This window comes from Oncorhynchus masou, chromosome 7 (genome assembly GCF_036934945.1).
Source record: "Oncorhynchus masou masou isolate Uvic2021 chromosome 7, UVic_Omas_1.1, whole genome shotgun sequence".
Classification (NCBI taxonomy): Eukaryota; Metazoa; Chordata; class Actinopteri; order Salmoniformes; family Salmonidae; genus Oncorhynchus; species Oncorhynchus masou.
In genome coordinates this window covers 14,761,713-14,774,931 of record NC_088218.1, presented here as the reverse complement: position 1 = coordinate 14,774,931, position 13,219 = coordinate 14,761,713, and positions in this window count along the sequence as shown.

The following is a 13,219-nucleotide window of genomic DNA, read 5'->3' as shown; positions in this document are numbered from 1 at the left end:
TGTAAGTCGCTTGGGGTATGTCTCTATCAGTTTTGCACATTGAGAGACTGAAATTTTTTCCCATTCCTCCTTGCAAAACAGCTCGAGCTCAGTGAGGTTGGATGGAGAGCATTTGTGAACAGCAGTTTTCAGTTCTTTCCACAGATTCTCGATTGGATTCAGGTCTGGACTTTGACTTGGCCATTCTAACACCTGGATATGTTTATTTTTGAACCATTACATTGTAGATTTTGCTTTATGTTTTGGATCATTGTCTTGTTGGAAGACAAATCTCCATCCCAGTCTCAGGTCTTTTGCAGACTCCATCAGGTTTTCTTCCAGAATGGTCCTGTATTTGGCTCCATCCATCTTCCCATCAATTTTAACCATCTTCCCTGTCCCTGCTGAAGAAAAGCAGGCCCAAACCATGATGCTGCCACCACCATGTTTGACAGTGGGGATGGTGTGGTCAGGGTGATGAGCTGTGTTGCTTTTACGCCAAACATAACGTTTTGCATTGTTGCCAAAAAGTTCAATTTTGGTTTCATCTGACCAGAGCACCTTCTTCCACATGTTTGGTGTGTTTCCCAGGTGGCTTGTGGCAAACTTTAAACAACACTTTTTATGGATATCCTTAAGAAATTGCTTTCTTCTTGCCACTCTTCCATAAAGGCCAGATTTGTGCAATATACGACTGATTGTTGTCCTATGGACAGAGTCTCCCACCTCAGCTGTAGATCTCTGCAGTTCATCCAGAGTGATCATGGGCCTCTTGGCTGCATCTCTGATCAGTCTTCTCCATGTATGAGCTGAAAGTTTAGAGGGACGGCCAGGTCTTGGTAGATTTGCATACAGGTCTGATACTCCTTCCATTTCAATATTATCGCTTGCACAGTGCTCCTTGGGATGTTTAAAGCTTGGGAAATCTTTTTGTATCCAAATCCGGCTTTAAACTTCTTCACAACAGTATCTCGGACCTGCCTGGTGTGTTCCTTGTTCTTCATGATGCTCTCTGCGCTTTTAACGTACCTCTGAGACTATCACAGTGCAGGTGCATTTATACGGAGACTTGATTACACACAGGTGGATTGTATTTATCATCATTAGTCATTTAGGTCAACATTGGATCATTCAGAGATCCTCACTGAACTTCTGGAGAGAGTTTGCTGCACTGAAAGTAAAGGGGCTGAATAATTTTGCACGCCCAATTTTTCAGTTTTTGATTTGTTAAAAAAGTTTGAAATATCCAATAAATGTCGTTCCACTTCATGATTGTGTCCCACTTGTTGTTGATTCTTCACAAAAAAATACAGTTTTATATCTTTATGTTTGAAGCCTGAAATGTGGCAAAAAGTCGCAAAGTTCAAGGGGGCCGAATACTTTCGCAAGGCACTGTATGTATATATATATATTTTAAATCGGCCGATTAATGGGTATCAGCTTTTTTTGGTCCTCCAATAATCGGTATCGGTGTTGAAAAATCATAATCGGTCGACTTCTACTCAAGGTAGGAAAACAAGTCCACATACAGAAATACTTACTGATAACAAATAGTGTATATGTCTGGTCAAGCAGTTTGCTGTTCAAGGGGGCCGAATACTTTCGCAAGGCACTGTAGGTTAGGAGTACGCCAGAGCAATCCATATCTTCTTATTCGCTGCTGCGACTCACTGGTTCACACAGACACACATCTTTGCAGGCACCATGTGAATTGAACATCCTTGCAGGCAGCATGTGAATTGAACTTCCTTGCAGGCACCATGTGAATTGAACATCCTTGCAGGCACCATGTGAATTGAACATCCTTGCAGGCACCATGTGAATTGAATGTGTGAGGTGTTGGTTACAAGCAGGGAGGCAACTAACCTTTTCCTAACCGACTGAAAACCAGCAGTCTGAAAGGGGTTGTATGACAGGAACAAGGAGTGGTTGGGTGAACTATGAGGAGCCTAACCTGAGATATAAACACTTGTGTTGGGATGACAGTCTGGGGTTCAAATCCTCTGGGTCCCAGAACCCCTACACTGTTCCTTCTCATCTGTAAGAATAGAAGAAGAAGAAGAGTGTGTATATTAAGAAGAAGAGTGTGTAGGAGAGACACCTGGTGATAGAGATGAAAGGATCCTCACAGGGAGGAGGCAGGTTTTGGTGTTTCCACGGAGATAAGAGAGGAGGGACGACAGATGTTGGGGACGAGTAGAGAGCACAATCAACTCTCCTCCTATCTCTCTCTCTCTCACACTCTTTCTCTCCCTCTCTCCTCTCTTCTTCGTACCTCTTCACTCGTCTCCTCTCTTTTTCCATCCCTATCCTCTCTGGCCTCTATCAGAAGCTTCTGACTACTGTAACTAACATCGCTAGTTAGCAAGCAGTCTTCTACCTCAGTTAACGCCAACCAACGACACATCCATGTCAGTATAGCACAGCTAATACACTGTGGCTAATGAAAGCTAGCATGTTGTCTCACACAGCTAACAACATTACTAACTAAGATAACACACAGCATCAACAGCCTCATCTCTCCCACTGTTACTCATTGAGCTATGAGAGATCTAAGGCAGGCATATCAATAATGGAACACAAACAAGCAAGTACAAGGCAGTGTGTTTGTGTGAGCGTGTGTGTGAGCATGTGTGTCTTTGGGAGTGTGTGTGAGAGCATGTGTGTCTTTGGGAGTGTGTGTGAGAGCATCTTTCCTGTGAACAGAAATCCAAAAAGGTTATGAGCATCAGTGTCAGAAACATCTGGATTGCTGTTCACCTGGAGAGGTTGGAGGTTGTTTTTTCACCTTTGACCTGCTCTTTTAATATCAGAGGCTTCAGTGCCTCAGGGATGGATGTAAATAGCCCAGTGTGTGTGTGTGTGTGTGTGTGTGTGTCTGAGTCTGTGTATGGTTACTATTGACCCAACCAACATACTTGGCTTAAATCCATCAATATCACTGCTTTAGGAGAAAGAGTAAGATATATATTATATGTGTAACAGGGTTATATTGGTGATTCCCCTTGACACTTTATTGTTAAGCCAATGGGTTTTTGATTTTAGTTTTGTCTTGCCTTCACCTACTCAACATGGCATCTTTATTGGCTGGTTTGCGTAGCTCGAGGGAGGATGTTTCAGTTAGAATCGTCCCAGTGAACAAGCACCAAACCAGCGGTAAGTTGTTGGTTGCAAAGCACTGTACGTCAAAAGTGATTTTTATACTCCCAAGTGATGATTTAAATGTACAATGTATATCAATATGTTTGTAATGTTATTAGAACACCACACATAAGATGTAGCATATTTGTTGTGCATTTTGTTGTAGAGAATTCCAGCTAATACTAGCTAGCAACTTACTGTGTCTGGTGGGGGGGTTTGAAAATTAAGTACAGTGCGTGAGTGCAGAGTTGGATGGTGAGCCGTGGATTGCATGACGGATTGCAATTTTGTGCTGTTTCTATCAGAATAAATCTCCATGACTGGTGCTACAAGTTGGAGTTTGTGTGGATGACTGATTGTACACAACGCAAGAAGAGTACTGTTACATACGTACATCCACCCACATGCAGCCACCTACACAAATGCACTCAAGTACATATGTTCATATACAAGGATTCAGACCCCTTCACTTTTCCCACATTTTGTTACGTTACAGCCTTATTCTAGAATGGATGAAATCGTTTATTCCCCCTTATCAATCTACACAAAATACCCCATAATGACAAAGCAAAAACAGATTATCAGAAATGTTTGCATTCAGACCCTTTACTCAGTACTTTGTTGAAACACCTTTGGCAGCGATTACAGCCTCCAGTCTTCTTGGGTATGATGCTAAAAGCTTGGCTCACCTGTATTGGGGGAGTTTCTCCCATTCTCCTCTGCAGATCCTGTCATGTTCTGTTAGGTTGAATGGGGAGTGTCACTGCACAGCTATTTGCAGGTCTCTCCAGAGATGTTCGATCTGGTTCAAGTCCGGGCTCTGGCCATTTTGAGACTTGTCCCTAAGCCACTCCTGCGTTGTCTTGGCTGTGTGCTTAGGATTGTTTTCCTGTTGGAAGGTGAACCCTCGCCCCAGTCTGAGGTCCTAAGCCTTCTGGAGCAGGTTTTCATCAAGGATCTCTATGCACTTTGCTCCGTTCATCTTTCTCTCAATCCTGACTAGTCTCCCAGTCCCTACCACTGAAAAACAACCCCCACAGCATGATGCTACCACCACCATGCTTTACCGTAGGGATGGTGCCAGGTTTTCCTCTTCAGGCCAAAGAGTTCAATCTTGGTTTCATCAGACCAGAAAATCTTGTTTCTCATGTTCTGAAAGTCCTTTAGGTGCCTTTTGGCAAACTCCAAGCGGGCTGTCATGTGCCTTTTACTGAGGAGTGGATTCCATCTGGCCACTCTACCATAAAGGCCTGATTGGTGGAGTGTTGCAGAGATGATTGTCCTTCTGGAAGGTTCTCCCATCTCCACAGAGGAACTCTGGAGCTCTGTCAGAGTGACCATCGGGTTCTTGGTCACCTCCTTGACCAAGGCCCTTCTCCCCCGATTGCTCACTTTGGCCGGGCGGCCAGCTCTAGGAAGAGTCTTGGTGGTTCCAAACTTCTTCCATTTAAGAATGCTGGAGGCCACTGTGTTCTTGGGGACCTGCAATGCTGCAGAAATGTTTTGCTACCCTTCCCCAGATCTGTTACTTGACACAATCCTGTCTCTAAGCTCTAAGGTCAATTCCTTCGACCTCATGGCTTGGTTTTAGTTCTGACATGTACTGTCAACTGTGGGACCTTATATAGACTGGTGTGTGCCCTTCCAAATTATGTACAATCAATTGAATAGGCAGATACTGTGGTCCATATTCTCAGATGTAGCTTACAGCACTGTCTGAGGCAGATACTGTGGTCCATATTCTCAGATGTAGCTTACAGCACTGTCTGAGGCAGATACTGTGGTCCATATTCTCAGATGTAGCTTACAGCACTGTCTGAGGCAGATACTGTGGTCCATATTCTCAGATGTAGCTTGCAGCACTGTCTGAGGCAGATTGTGTGGTCCATACAGTATTCTCCTTTGCATATAGAGACTCCATCCATACAGATGACAAAAACATTGAACATTTAGATGTCGAAGCTCATGTGAAGAACATGTCAACTTTACATGAAATGAATGCTCAATCATGCGGTGCAGACATAATCAATGGTTCTTCACCTCTCTCCAAGTAGGATCACTCACTACCATATGCAACCAATGTAGCATGCAGTGAAACTAAGTTTGTGCTTGTTTTACACTTCTTTTCCATGTGACTTCAAGCAAGAAATGTAATTATCTCCGGTCCTATGAGGCATTGCATTACTGCCTATTGACACACACACACACACACACACACACACACACACACACACACACACACACACACACACACACACACACACACACACACACACACACACACACACACACACACACACACACACACACACACACACACACACACACAGCTGTTAAACGAGGTCAGTTTGTCATTTAGGTGAGTGAGAAAGTTATGATTTAATGGTGAGAGGTTAGCACGTCTTGGTGGTATGAAATTTGTGCATTTGTAACTTTTTCACTCATCATTATTGACGATCCAGTCAGGATTATCTGTAATCATGGTAGTCTTTAGAAACATTTTATATTCTTAATTTCAATAAAAATTACTCCAAAATGACAGAAAAGCTCCCTAGAAAGGCCAAAACCTAGGAAGAAACCTAGAGAGGAACCAGGCTATGTGGGGTGGCCAGTCCTCTTCTGGCTGTGCCGGGTAGAGATTATAACAGAACATGGCCAAGATGTTCAAATGTTCATAAATGACCAGCATGGTCGAATAATAATAAGGCAGAACAGTTGAAACTGGAGCAGCAGCACGGCCAGGTGGACTGGGGACAGCAAGGAGTCATCATGTCAGGTAGTCCTGGGGCATGGTCCTAGGGCTCAGGTCCTCCGAGAGAGAGAAAGAAAGAGAATTAGAGAGAGCATATGTGGGGTGGCCAGTCCTCTTCCGGCTGTGCCGGGTGGAGATTATAACAGAACATGGCCAAGATGTTCAAATGTTCATAAATGACCAGCATGGTCGAATAATAATAAGGCAGAACAGTTGAAACTGGAGCAGTAGCACGGCCAGGTGGACTGGGGACAGCAAGGAGTCATCATGTCAGGTAGTCCTGGGGCATGGTCCTATGGCCCAGGTCCTCTGAGAGAGAGAAAGAGAGAGAGAAGGAGAGAATTAGAGAACACACACTTAGATTCACACAGGACACCAAATTGGACAGGAGAAGTACTCCAGATATAACAAACTGACCCCAGCCCCACGACACATAAACTACTGCAGCATAAATACTGGAGGCTGAGACAGGAGGGGTCAGGAGACACTGTGGCCCCATCCGAGGACACCCCCGGGCAGGGCCAAACAGGAAGGATATAACCCCACCCACTTTGCCAAAGCACAGCCCCCACACCACTAAAGGGATATCTTCAACCACCAACTTACCATCCTGAGACAAAGCTGAGTATAGCCCACAAAGATCTCCGCGATGGCACAACCCAAGGGGGGGGGGGGGTGCCAACCCAGACAGGATGACCACATCAGTGAATCAACCCACTCAGGTGACGCACCCCTTCCAGGGACGGCATGAGAGAGCCCCAGTAAGCCAGTGACTCAGCCCCTGTAACAGGGTTAGAGGCAGAGAATCCCAGTGGAAAGAGGGGAACTGGCAAGGCAGAGACAGCAAGGGCGGTTCGTTGCTCCAGAGCCTTTCCGTTCACCTTCCCACTCCTGGGCCAGACTACACTCAATCATATGACCCACTGAGAAGATGAGTCTTCAGTAAAGACTTAAAGGTTGAGACCGAGTTTGCGTCTCTGACATGGGTAGGCAGACCGTTCCATAACAATGGAGCTCTATAGGAGAAAGCCCTGCCTCCAGCTGTTTGCTTAGAAATTCTAGGGACAATTGGGAGGCCTGCGTCTTGTGACCATAGCGTATGTGTAGGTATGTACGGCAGGACCAAATCAGAGAGATAGGTAGGAGCAAGCCCATGTAATGCTTTGTAGGTTAGCAGTAAAATCTTGAAATCAGCCCTTGCTTTGACAGGAAGTCTGTGTAGGGAGGCTAGCACTGGAGTAATATGATCCAATTTTTTGGTTCTAGTCAGGATTCTAGAAGCCGTATTTAGCACTAACTGAAGTTTATTTAGTGCTTTGTCCGGGTAGCCGGAAAGTAGAGCATTGCAGTAGTCTAACCTAGAAGTGACAAAAGCATGGATGAATTTTTATGCATCATTTTTGGACAGAAAGTTTCTGATTTTTGCAATGTTACGCAGATGGAAAAAAGCTGTCCTTGAAATGGTCTTGATATGTTCTTCAAAAGAGAGATCAGGGTCCAGAGTAACGCCGAGGTCCTTCACAGTTTTATTTGAGACGACTGTACAACCATTAAGATTAATTGTCAGATTCAACAGAAGATCTCTTTGTTTCTTGGGACCTAGAACAAGCATCTCTGTTTTGTCCGAGTTTAAAAGTAGAAAGTTTGCAGCCATCCACTTCCTTATGTCTGAAACACATGCTTCTAGCAAGAGCAATTTTGGGGCTTCACCATGTTTCATTGAAATGTACAGCTGTGTGTCATCCGCATAGCAGTGAAAGTTAACATTATGTTTTTGAATAACATCCCCAAGAGGTAAAATATATAGTGAAAACAATAGTGGTCCTAAAACGGAACCTTGAGGAACACCAAAATTTACAGTTGATTTGTCAGAGGACAAACCATTCACAGAGACAAACTGATATCTTTCCGACAGATAAGATCTAAACCAGGCCAGAACTTGTCCGTGTAGACCAATTTGGGTTTCCAATCTCTCCAAAAGAATGTGGTGATCGATGGTATCAAAAGCAGCACTAAGGTCTAGGAGCACGAGGACAGATGCAGAGCCTCGGTCCGATGCCATTAAAATGTCATTTACCACCTTCACAAGTGCCGTCTCAGTGCTATGATGGGGTCTAAAACCAGACTGAAGCATTTCGTATACATTGTTTGTCTTCAGGAAAGCAGTGAGTTGCTGCGCAACAGCCTTTTCTAAAATTTTTGAGAGGAATGGAAGATTCGATATAGGCCGATAGTTTTTTATATTTTCTGGGTCAAGGTTTGGCTTTTTCAAGAGAGGCTTTATTACTGCCACTTTTAGTGAGTTTGGTACACATCCGGTGGATAGAGAGCCGTTTATTATGTTCAACATAGGAGGGCCAAGCACAGGAAGCAGCTCTTTCAGTAGTTTAGTTGGAATAGGGTCCAGTATGCAGCTTGAAGGTTTAGAGGCCATGATTATTTTCATCATTGTGTCAAGAGATAAAGTACTAAAACACTTGAGCGTCTCTCTTGATCCTAGGTCCTGGCAGTGTTGTGCAGACTCAGGACAACTGAGCTTTGAAGGAATACGCAGATTTAAAGAGGAGTCTGTAATTTGCTTTCTAATAATCATAATTTTTTTCCTCAAAAAGAATTTCGTTCATGAATTTATCACTGCTAAAGTGAAAGTCATCCTCTCTTGGGGAATGCTGCTTGTTAGTTAGTTTTGCGACAGTATCAAAAAGGAATTTCGGATTGTTCTTATTATCCTCAAACATTAAGATCCACAACATTTATTCCATGGGACAAAACTAGGTACAGCGTATGACTGTGACAGTGAGTGGGTCCAGAGACATGTTGGACAAAACCCACTGAGTCGATGATGGCTCCGAAAGCCTTTTGGAGTGGGTCTGTGGACTTTTCCATGTGAATATTAAAGTCACCAAAGATTAGAATATTATCTGCTATGACTACAAGGTTGGTGAGGGCGCGCACGTAAAGTTGTCAGGTAGCAAAATAGGTTGGCAATAAAAGGCACAGCACAGCAACTCGGAAACAAGTCTGCAAGTTGTGACCGGAAATGACGTAGTAGTAGCAGTAGTAGTCACCACTCATTCAAATGGCTGTCTATGGGAATATCAATGGAATACCTCCCAGATTGCAGTTCCCAGGGCTTCCAGTAGTTGTCAACAGTCTTTAGAAAGAGTTTCATGCTTGTTTTTTGAAAAATGAGCTAGAAATTGTAGTTTTTCTAGGTGGCTCCCATTTTGGCTGTAGTATTGTAGCGCACGTTGGCGAGGGCGTGCACTTCGTTATTTTTCTCCGGGAATGAACATACTATTCTCCGTCTTAAATTTGATTGTTTATTTACACATTAGGGTACCTGAGGATTGATTTCAAACATTGTTTGACTTGTTTGGAAAAGTTTATTGGCAACTTTCGTGATTAATTTGTATGCATTTTGAACGAGGGATACCGGTGGATTACTGCGTCAAGCGTGCCAAATAAACAGACTTTTTTTGGGATTTGACGCTTCTGCTTGTTTGGAAAATGTTTGTAATGCTTTTGTATTCAGGGCTCTGTCCTCAGATAATCGCATGGTGTGCTTTCACAATAAAGTATTCTTGAAATCTGACAAAGCGGCTGGATTAACAAGAAGTTAAGCTTTTAAACAATGTAAGACACTTGTATTTTCATGAATGTTTAATATTATAAATGTTGTATTTTGAATTTCGTGCTCTGCAATTTCACCGGATGTTGTCGAGGTGGGGCGCCAGCAGCACGCCTATCCCAAAGAGGATTTATAACCTCATAATCAACGTTTGATTTCAAATCTAAACTTTTGGAGTATAGAGCCAAAAGAAGAAAACATGCCTTACTCTGAAGGTAGGTCAGAGTAAATAACACTCCTGTGGTTTAACTGAAGGTAGGTCAGAGTAAATAACACTCCTGTGGTTTAACTGAAGGTAGGTCAGAGTAAATAACACTCCTGTGGTTTAACTGAAGGTAGGTCAGAGTAAATAACACTCCTGTGGTTTAACTGAAGGTAGGTCAGAGTAAGTAACACTCCTGTGGTTTAGCTGAAGGAATGTCAGAGTAAGTAAAACTCCTGTGGTTTAGCTGAAGGTAGGTCAGAGTAAATAACACTCCTGTGGTTTAACTGAAGGTAGGTCAGAGTAAGTAACACTCCTGTGGTTTAACTGAAGGTAGGTCAGAGTAAGTAACACTCCTGTGGTTTAACTGAAGGTAGGTCAGAGTAAGTAACACTCCTGTGGTTTAGCTGAAAGTAGGTCAGAGTAAGTAAAACTCCTGTGGTTTAGCTGAAGGTAGGTCAGAGTAAATAACACTCCTGTGGTTTAACTGAAGGTAGGTCAGAGTAAGTAACACTCCTGTGGTTTAACTGAAGGTAGGTCAGAGTAAGTAAAACTCCTGTGGTTTAGCTGAAGGTAGGTCAGAGTAAATACCACTCCTGTGGTTTAACTGAAGGTAGGTCAGTGTAAATAACACTCCTGTGGTTTAGCTGAAGGTAGGTCAGAGTAAATAACACTCCTGTGGTTTAACTGAAGGTAGGTCAGTGTAAATAACACTCCTGTGGTTTAGCTGAAGGTAGGTCAGAGTAAATACCACTCCTGTGGTTTAACTGAAGGTAGGTCAGTGTAAATAACACTCCTGTGGTTTAGCTGAAGGTAGGTCAGAGTAAATAACACTCCTGTGGTTTAACTGAAGGTAGGTCAGTGTAAATAACACTCCTGTGGTTTAGCTGAAGGTAGGTCAGAGTAAATAACACTCCTGTGGTTTAACTGAAGGTAGGTCAGTGTAAATAACACTCCTGTGGTTTAGCTGAAGGTAGGTCAGAGTAAATAACACTCCTGTGGTTTAACTGAAGGTAGGTCAGAGTAAGTAACACTCCTGTGGTTTAGCTGAAAGTAGGTCAGAGTAAGTAACTGGCTGCCAAGTGGGCGTCACATCACTGTTCTGTCTCTGGCATATCATGTTGCCAAGTACATTGCTAGTGAATGACCAGTCCTTTAGAGTACTGGTAGGGAGCGGCATGGAATCCTGGGTAGGGAGCCATGTTTGGCTGAACAAATTTCATACCACCAAGACGTGCTAACCTCTCACCATTAAATCATAACAGGGGAGGTTAGCATTTATAGGGGGGGGTATGATATTTGTACGTCTGTAACTTTCTCACTCACCTAAATGACAAACTGACCTCGTTTAACAGCTGTGTGTGTGTGTGTGTGTGTGTGTGTGTGTGTGTGTGTGTGTGTGTGTGTGTGTGTGTGTGTGTGTGTGTGTGTGTGTGTGTGTGTGTGTGTGTGTGTGTGTGTGTGTGTGTGTGTGTGTGTGTGTGTGTGTGTGAGGATATCCATCCTCCCCATCAGCTGTGTGTCCTCAGCAGGGAAGTGTTTCTCTCCAGCACTCTTCAGACGACTAGAAAGCAAACAAACACGTTCAGATCTAACCGCTCAACAAAAAAAACATCTTTAAACAAATAAGGACTCTTTGATACCCAGATATTCTACTGTATAAAGAGGAACACAGGTGGTGTTTTCATTAAGAAGAAAAGACCTCCCTCTGCTTTTCCCAGAATCCTGTGTTGTTTCTCCCAGCAGGCTCTGCGCCCTGTCAGCCCATTGGGTGGTGTGGCCCGGGGAGAGATGGAAGGGGCCGGAGGAAGGGGTTAGAGGTCACAATACTATTTCCTTTTCTTCCCACCTGTCAAGTTATTTTCAGATCAGTGCAGATGTGGAAAGGGGGTGAGACATTGGCCATGTTCAAGAGCATCAAAACGACTGCAGGTGACTGCTAACTGACTGATCTACAAATCAGAAATAACACTCCTTATTATTTGTATATCAGTCAGTCAGTCACCATTTGCGGTTTTGATTCTCTCGAACACAGCCATTCCAAATGCACATACACACGTGTGTCCTCTTGCTGGTGTGTTCGAGCGTTAAGCCTAACGAAGCCGACCGTAGACGAAAGTCGGAGAGTGAAGTTGGGGGTAGGTGCACCTGCAACAGCCGAAGGTCATACAGTGTAAGGGTTTTCCAACAGCAAGGCTCATATCAATAGGGCAGTGTCAACATAGCTGCTATTGTTGTTGTTTTTATTTATTTATAAATATCCAAATAAACTTTTCTAACCCTAACACATATCACACACTCATAAATGAAAAACATAACGTGTACAATTCATTGGTTAGAGAGACTTTCATTTGTATCCCCTGTAGCTTTAGAATCCTGGCAATGTTGGTTCTTGTTTCAGTCAGGTCTTTGGCCATGTTCACGTGGGTCAAACAAAAACATTGATTCACAAATAGCGCTTCCCAAAATGCAGGTGATGGCTGAGAAGTAACTGCAGCGACTTGAAGGCGACTTCATTAAAAAATAATTTTTGTCAAGTGAATTCAGTCGACATGTTGTCGCAAGCACACTTTGAAAGGCCAACTTTGTTGATCAAACAATCAGTCATTTTCTTTCCATCTAGTTTGCCACAGAATGGCTGATTTATATTTTAAAGATTTGTTTTATAGTGAATTAACCTGAACATTACCAACATTCATGAGCCTTGGTTGGCTCTGTAACTTTTTCTTGTAGACCTAAACACACAGCACATAGCCTCATTCTCTCTCTCTCTCATCACCCTGCTCCTTTCTCTCCCTCCCTCCAGGCGTTGGACAATGTCCCTCTGCTCTTCTACATCCTGGCATGTAGAAGAAGAAAACACAGGCAAATTGGATCGGATCACTTTTGTCAGGGTGGTGACCAACAATGATCCTGCCCTGACAAAAGTGATCCGCTCCATGCCCTGTGTCTTCTTCAGTATCTCTAGCGGCCTCCAGACACTGATCTAAGGTCAGTTTGGTGTTTTGGTCTTGATGGTTAACGTTTTGATTTTGGATTCATGAGCTGATTCTAGATCTGTGCCAAGGAGTATAAACGCCCTACGCAACAGACTGATGGAGAGGCAATTTATCGCCCTCTAGAGGATACTGAACAATAAGGCATTGTCATAGTAGCTTGACCTCAAATAGCCAAAATTGTTTTCCATAGAACACAGCATACCTTTAAGCATTAAAGCCAGAGGGGGTGTGTGGTATTGGCCAATATATACCCCCCTTAAGCGCTGTTCTTATGCACGACGTGAAGTGGAGTGCCTGGACACAGCCCTTAGCAGTGTATATTGGCCATAGACCTATACCATAAACCCCTGAGGTGCTGTATTCATATTATAAACTGGTTACCAACATAATTAACAAGCATTTTGTCTCATACCCATGGTATATTGTCTGATATACACACCGTTGATATGCTGTTCCCGCCAATCAACATACTGGTCCCAAACTACCTGGTTTATAATAGGCTATAAATATAATTT